This window comes from Heptranchias perlo, chromosome 15 (genome assembly GCF_035084215.1).
Source record: "Heptranchias perlo isolate sHepPer1 chromosome 15, sHepPer1.hap1, whole genome shotgun sequence".
NCBI lineage: Eukaryota > Metazoa > Chordata > Chondrichthyes > Hexanchiformes > Hexanchidae > Heptranchias > Heptranchias perlo.
Window position 1 is genome coordinate 20,403,607 of NC_090339.1, and position 8,147 is coordinate 20,411,753.

Sequence of the window (8,147 nt, forward strand, 5' to 3'; positions counted from 1 at the left end):
TGCTGGTCATCCAGTGAGGTGTCCGACAACTGCCGCATGGCAAGCAAAGGGGCACATGAGGTGCCTCTTCTTAGAGGGGTGTCCCCACACTCACCACTCCACCCAGCCTCTCAAAAGGAATGATGCCAGAAGACAGGCAGGTGTCGGCAGCTACAGTGATGCCCACATGGCGATGCCAGCACCACTCCTACAGAATCCCAACACCCAAGGGCTGCCTGCCACTGCTATTGCTCATCTCACTCAAAGACCACTTAGACATACCCTGAGTTTAAGGCAAGCACACCTTATAGGGTCACCAAGAAGAATGGAACTTGGAGGACTTCATTTCTGTAAATATCAGAAAAATAAATCGTCATCTTTTTATAACTCTTTAATGTAGACAGTGTTTGTGTTTGTTGGTAAGGGCTGTGGATCACTAATGAGTGATGGGACTAGGCTGAATGGTAGCAGTTCAGATATGTTCATGGTAAAACAAAGTTGTTTAGTCACAGGAAATAATACTCAATTTCCCTGCCTCTACATCAGCTCCTCCATGTCAACTTCCTCCTCCTTATCCTCTTCCTGTGGGCCTACAGGCCTTTTCAGCATCTTGCTGCATTCATGTAGCAGACAGTAATGATTGGGGCGGGTGCATAACATCATACAAATTTGCTGTGATGTACAAAGGTCCATGGTGCCACTTGTTCAGACCTCATCATCTGAGGAAGAAACAATAGGAACAGAAGGGGAGGAAAAATTAGATATAATGATATTATTCTCGACATAATAGCTTAAAAAGAGAGGTAAGACCATGAAACATTTTGTGTTTCGTACACCCGCTGAGCAGATTCCCCCTGTTATGATGATTAAGGAAGTGAATCAATGTAAGAAGGACAATAATAAATGGAAATTACTCGGAATAGCTTGCATACTATTTCTGCTAAGCTGAACTATGAACAGTCATGTGGAAGGTTTTTTGTGTGCCCCATTAGAACTGTGCCCTTCAATTTTTGTTGAATAAAATAATTTTGAGAAGTACAAAGCTTTGCAAACTATCTCACTGAGAGGGCAGCGGTTTAACATTGGGATTAATTCCATGCCATTTATGGATAATAGTAATCAAGTATACTCTTACCTTGGCACTTCTCCTGATGCCATTAAACTTACTATGCATTTGCTCTGTAACTATCACCCATGCAGTGTAGACCTGGAATTTAATAAAAGGGTGATCTTTAGCTCCAAAGAGGGCCAACCTCCTTTGCTGTACCTTTTGTAACTGAGCCTCCACTGAGTCATCTGAAAAGGAGGGAGTCTTCAGTCATGATCATTTGCAGCTCATTAGGCAATGGGACTGCTGTTAACTTGTTTTTCCCTTCCTGTCTTTTGCTTCATATTGACTGTTTGCGTTTAATACTGAACAATTTTGTCCAAATAAAAATCTGATGACTTAATCCCAATAGAAATGAATGTTGAGAAAGGATGTGTTTTTGTTTTATTTTGTGGAATTAAGTGAGACTGCCCTGATTGGTAAAGAAACAAATAACATTTATGTTGTCAAATTGTAGCACAGATTTAGTATAGTTTAAAGCAAAGTCAGCCAAAAGCAGAAAATAACATCAGATTGGGAGGTAATAGTATAAACAAAGAACTAAAGTGGATGGTAAATATTTTTTTAAATTATATTTTTCCTGTTTGTTTTCTTGTTATTAGGTCTCCATCTACAACATTCAATCTAACCAACAAAGCTCTCAGTTTTCAGATTTCTGCTAATATCACTCTGAGGTAACGGTCCTGTGATGCACCTTGGGACGTTTTACTATGTTAAAGGCGCTATGTAAAAGCAAGTTGTTGTTGTTGAGATTGGCCATGAGGAGGTACATGAAAGCAGCCCAGAGTGACTCTCCCTCCACTTTCTCTCTATCAATGTAAAGAAGCAACTGACTCCGATTTGGCACATAATGGAATGAAATCTTAAAACGCACCATCTGCGAATTCGTGGGCAGGCTGAAGTCCGATCATTCCATGATGCAATTCTTTCAAATTCCAAAGAGCTGCTATACCCAGCAAACCCTTTCAAGATTACTGGAAAAGAAATTGACCAGAAAAGTTCATTTGGCCCATCCAAGTTCATCATTCTAGTATCCTAACTCTCCCATTATAGATAGCATCCAGCTACATTTTGAATGTAAATACTGTTTTTTGTCTGCTTTTTAAGAGTTATCTCAGTTGCAAAGAGAAGATGTAGCTGACATTAACCTCTCAGCCCAGGTGCAAATGATCACTTCAACATTACCTGTATTATTTGAAAGCAGCCATAAAAATGAATCTTAGTGAACGTGGTTATAATCATAGAATCATAGAAAGGTTACAGCACAGAAGGAGGCCATTTGGCCCATCGAGTCCACGCTGGCTCTATGCAAGAGCAATCCAGCCAGTCCCACTCCCCCGCCCTATCCCTGTATCTCTGCAAATTTTTTTCCTTTCAAGTACATATCCTGTTCCTTTTGAAGGCCATGATTGAATCTGCCTCCATCACCTCCTCAGGCAGTGCATTCCAGATCCTAACCACTCGCTGTGTAAAAAAGCTTTTCCTCATGTCACCTTTGGTTCTTTTGCCAATCACCTTAAATCCTCTGATTCTTGACCCTTCCACCAATGGGAACAGTTTCTCTCTATCTACTCTATCAAATCTCCTCGCAATCATCTCTGTTCCAAGGAGAACAACCCCAGCTTCTCCAGTCTATCCATGTAACTAAAGTCCCTCATCCCTGGAATCATTCTAGTAAATCTCTTCTGCACCCTCTCTAAGGCCTTCCTATCTTTCCTAAAGTGCGGTGCCCAGAACTGGACATAATACTCCAGTTGTGGCCGAACCAGCGTTTTATAAAGGTTCATCATGACTTCCTTGCTTTTGCACTCTATGCCTCTATTTATAATGCCCAGGATCCCATATGCTTTTTTAACCGCTTTCTCAACATGTCCTGCCACTTTCAATAATTTGTGCACATATACCCCCAGATCTCTCTGTTCCTGTACCCTTTTTAGAGTTGTGCCCTCTAGTTTATATTGCCTCTCCTCATTCTTCCTACCGAAATGTATCACTTCGCATTTTTCTGCATTAAATTTCATCTGTAACGTTCATAATTTATTTTGCACCTGCCATAATTTATGCAGAAACAAAGCAACAATGACCAGAGATCTGTGTTTTATTGTAGGTACTAACATACCAAGAAATATCACAGCTGAACTTGATCCTGTGCTCATCAGACATCCGCACACATGTACTTTCCAGTAGGGGTTCACCGAATCACAATAGGGAGTGACAATTTTGGCTGATTTTTTTTTCCCCATCCGCTGCCCGGGGACAGTAAAGACAATCGTAGTGTTCCCACCACTGCCCTGGCTAAGATCAGTTAAATCAGCAAAGACCAGAAATCCACACTGCGACCACCTTGACCTTATATGGTTCATTAGCACATCAGATAATCTATTTACCAAATGAGCCATGGGGAACTCATTCATGCTTTTTTAATTTGAATTTACTGTGCATAACTATTGTTAAAGTGATTTAATCATATTTGTCCTCTCAGTATCGATTAAATAAGATAGTTTGGCCACTGAACTCGATAGAGATAGTTTTATTGACCAACTTAAATATTAATGTTACTATCAATTACAAGCAATGCTTAACATAAAATATTACTACTAATGACAATCAAAAATTGAAACATACATAGGTTTACGTACACTGACAAAATTATTGGCACTTTTCTTATCCAACCACAATCCTTCCTTATACATAATCTATACTTAATTGAATAATTTGGCCAATCTATTCTTACTTTAAAATCTTGCCCACCTTTCCTTAGTTTGGCATTACTAGCATGTCAATCATTAGTTGTTCAAAGGCGCAGGTGTCCTTGCTAGCCCTGTAGTAATTGACTTCTGTCACTTTGAAACATTTAAGAACAAAATACAGTAGACAGAAATGTGACAATATGAAACAGAAAGATATGTAAAAGTTCAATATAAAACTGTCAATGTCTCTGAAACTCTCCTCTTGATTATCTGAGGTCTTTTTTACTCCCGAAGGTTGCAACATAAAACCACCACTAGATTAGTCATTTTAATACTTTATTTTAAGACTATAATATTATGATTTAAGATCTGTTCCATGGTTCTGCAGGTTGCTATGATGCTATTTTATAACATTCAAGATTTAGCAATCCATGGAAAATCTTTATAAAAATATATTAAAAAATCAGACTACATCTTGAGCACTGTAAATGTTTATTAAACCTTCACTGAAATCTACAAAATTAACACAGATTATTTGCCTTTGGAGTTGATATAATTACTTATGATTATTTTTCTTTCAAAAATAATCTCATTGATTTGTTGCAATCTGCTGATATGCATGTATGATGATATATGATGACTCATTGGTTAAAGTTGAATATAATCCAATTTCCCTGCTCAGTGTTCCCCTAGGAGGTGATGTGCTTGTGTGACTTGATGTCTACAATCACTGTCACTTTGTGATCAGTCAACTGTAAACAATTTTACAACACCAAGTTATAGTCCAGCAATTTTATTTTAAATTCACAAGCTTTCGGAGGCTTCCTCCTTCGTCAGGTGAACGATGTGAAAATGAAATCCTCGAAATGAAATCGCATTTATAATTCACAGAACAATGCTTGGTGAGTACAGACAGTTTTTTCAACTGCCCGTTGCCAAGGCAATCAGTGTGCAGACAGACAGGTGTTACCTGCCAGGTCTCAGAATATACAAATCACCAAAAAAAAACAACAAACAAAAAAAAAAACAGAGATAGAGAGGTAGAAACATAGAAAAGACAGCAACTGACCCGTTATATTAAAAACAGATAACATTTGTTCGCTGGTGGGGTAACGTGTAGCGTGACATGAACCCAAGATCCCGGTTGAGGCCGTCCTCATGGGTGCGGAACTTGGCTATCAATTTCTGCTCGACGATTTTGCGTTGTCGTGTGTCTCGAAGGCCGCCTTGGAGTATGCTTACCCGAAGGTCGGTGGATGAATGTCCATGACTGCTGAAGTGTTCCCCCAAACAGGAGGGTTCCCTCCCAGTCGGGGAACACTTCAGCAGTCATGGACATTCATCCACCGACCTTCGGGTAAGCGTACTCCAAGGCGGCCTTCAAGACACACGACAACGCAAAATCGTCGAGCAGAAATTGATAGCCAAGTTCCGCACCCATGAGGACGGCCTCAACCGGGATCTTGGGTTCATGTCACGCTACACGTTACCCCACCAGCGAACAAATGTTATCTGTTTTTAATATAACGGGTCAGTTGCTGTCTTTTCTATGTTTCTACCTCTCTATCTCTGTTTTTTTTTGTTTGTTGTTTTTTTTTGGTGATTTGTATATTCTGAGACCTGGCAGGTAACACCTGTCTGTCTGCACACTGATTGCCTTGGCAACGGGCAGTTGAAAAAACTGTCTGTACTCACCAAGCATTGTTCTGTGAATTATAAATGCGATTTCATTTCGAGGATTTCATTTTCACATCGTTCACCTGACGAAGGAGGAAGCCTCCGAAAGCTTGTGAATTTAAAATAAAATTGCTGGACTATAACTTGGTGTTGTAAAATTGTTTACAATTGTCAACCCCAGTCCATCACCGGCATCTCCACATCATGATCAGTCAATAGCAGACCTGGAGGTGATATGGTGTGCCACTGTGATTTGAACAGCTTGCTGCTCTGTTGATGGAACTACTGCCAACCATGGCAGGTAGATATGAGTGACAAACAGACTTGGGATTTGAACCTGTGACCATTTGGTTGGGGAGTCAACAGTATAGCTACTAAGCTTCCAAGCTGTGATTATTAAGGTGCTAAAGCTGGAGTAGACCAGTGGAATGTTAAAAAAATATATAGTTTTGTTACGGCGGGGAAATGTGCTGCCATTTTTGTTGAAACAGATGACGTTCAGGCCTTTGATGGATGGTTAAATTTTGAATCTATGAAATCTTGCTTTGTAAAGAGAAACTGTCGGCAGTACCTCAAATGCATTGAAGTTTGCTTATCATATTTATCCTGCTGTCATTTCATTTTTGAAATGATTGACATTAAGGTTCCCACTTTCACCCACCACTGGGCTGAGACCTGAGGCACCATGACAATTCAGTATCTTTTCTACATGCTATTAACAGATTTGACAACATGGCAACAGTTGTTGGACAGCATATAGAATGACACAATGCAACAATTCTCTTGTCAATTTGGCGGAAACGTCCCTATTTCAACCTGTTGTCAGATAATGTTTGAAATGCTCGACGGCTGAATGATTGACTTGCAAATTATAAAATGACAACACCCTGCTGCAGGAGTAACCAATCATTCTTTTTAATAGTCAAATCTGATCAAGTGAGGTTTTTACACAAGTCTTGATCTGTTTGTTTAACCCTTTTCCGTCCCAATTCTCCTCAAAGTACCCTTGTATCACTGGTTCCTGGATCCTAGGTGTTGTTGTCCTGTCATTTACCATTATCTGAAGGTTAAGAAGTAAAAGCTTTGCTTGCAATGCATTGGAAGAAAACCAGATTTAATCCACTTGAGAGCTATCTACTCAGAATCAGGACTGCTGAAACAATGTCAAGTGCTGATCAGATTTGTTTTTGATTTCATTTTGATTTGGAATTTTATACCAGCTGTATCATACATCATTTCTGCCTGCCTTTCAGGACACATTACTTATTAAATAGTATGTTGTCACCTCATTGATTACAATTAATTTTCTCTGTATTTTAAAATGTTAAAATATATTACAAATATTGCATTCACAATACATACACTGTCCAATGTAAAATGAAACTTCATATTTAAGTAAAGTAGCACATTAATCAGTATATCATGGTGCATTGCTCACTTACAAATTGAGGGCTGTTTTAAATTTTTTAAGTTAATAAAACTTAAAGGATAACATTGGTTGGACTTTCCTGTGTTCAGTCAATGGGAACAAATGCTGCCCACTGTCTTTTTCTGTCAATATATCTCTAGCTTTTTTCTTTGTAATTTTGTCTCCTTCCCATTCAGTGTATTTTTGCATCACTTGTTCTGTGTGTTGGACATTGCCTTGTACATGCTGGACAGTCTCTCACTGACTACAGAAATTGTAAACAATTTTACAACACCAAGTTATAGTCCAACGATTTTATTTTTAATCCCACAAGCTTTCGGGGGCTTTCCCCTTCCTCAGGCAGTGTGGAAAATAAAATCGTTGGACTATAACTTGGTGTTGTAAAATTGTTTACAATTGTTAACCCCAGTCCATCACCGGCATCTCCACATCATGACTACAGAAAGGTGAAAGTTGAAGCATAAAACTCGCTTCAAATCAGACGATATGTTCAAATGTCCAGAAAACGTGAATTTTGCACCCAATTGCATCGTTAAAAAAACGCACTAAAAATGTACAGATAGACAGTTTACCTGCTTTCATATGTTATGCATTTTCCTGAGGGACACCAACAGATTCCCTCTCGGTCTGGCTCCAGGACAACTGGTAGGTTGATATTTGCACACGGTACTTCAAAAAGCCTGACTCAACTCGGAAGTGCATTTTTTATTAGCTTTAGTAAAAAAAATCTTGATCTGAGATTCCTGTGTATTAGTTAGGGAAGGGAGGAACTCAATGACAAAAGTGAAAACATGACATCTGAGCTCCTTATCTCTTCTGTAGACCAATCTGTCTTAAGTTAATTAAGGCTTGTTTGAATAGCAGTAAAGGACACTGTTTATATTGTCTTGCCAAATGAAGCTCAGGCTGCACAGTTGATAGAGTTAACCTTTACTCCTGTTCTTCAGATGTCCAGCTGCTCCTACATTTGACAAGTACACAGGGATGTTGCTTAAGTGATGTAACTATTTATGGATGAATTAACTATATATGCTGATTTATCTGTCATGTTTGTCAAGTTCTGTTATCATTCGAATGTATATAAATTGTGCTTTGTACTAATGTTAAGTTTAAAAAGTTACATAATTATTAATTAACAATGAAAAAGATTTGAGCAACTGTTAGACAATATCTGTTTTAAGGAACTGCGTGATGACTAGGGTAACTTATTTATTGGCAGTACCACGTGATATGAAGATGGAAGAATTATATGTTGTGTACATTT

The 8,147-nt window shown here is 38.8% G+C and overlaps 1 long non-coding RNA gene across 1 annotated transcript; it reads right to left on the minus strand.

The window, feature by feature from the left end:
* Positions 1-375: 375 nt before the first annotated feature.
* On the minus strand, positions 376-7,540 carry LOC137332697 (uncharacterized). Its single transcript, XR_010965717.1, has 3 exons — positions 7,456-7,540; positions 1,962-2,061; positions 376-698 (listed from the first exon to the last, which is right to left on the minus strand). It is a non-coding gene; the product is annotated as an uncharacterized lncRNA (long non-coding RNA).
* Between the last annotated feature and the right edge of the window lie 607 nt (positions 7,541-8,147).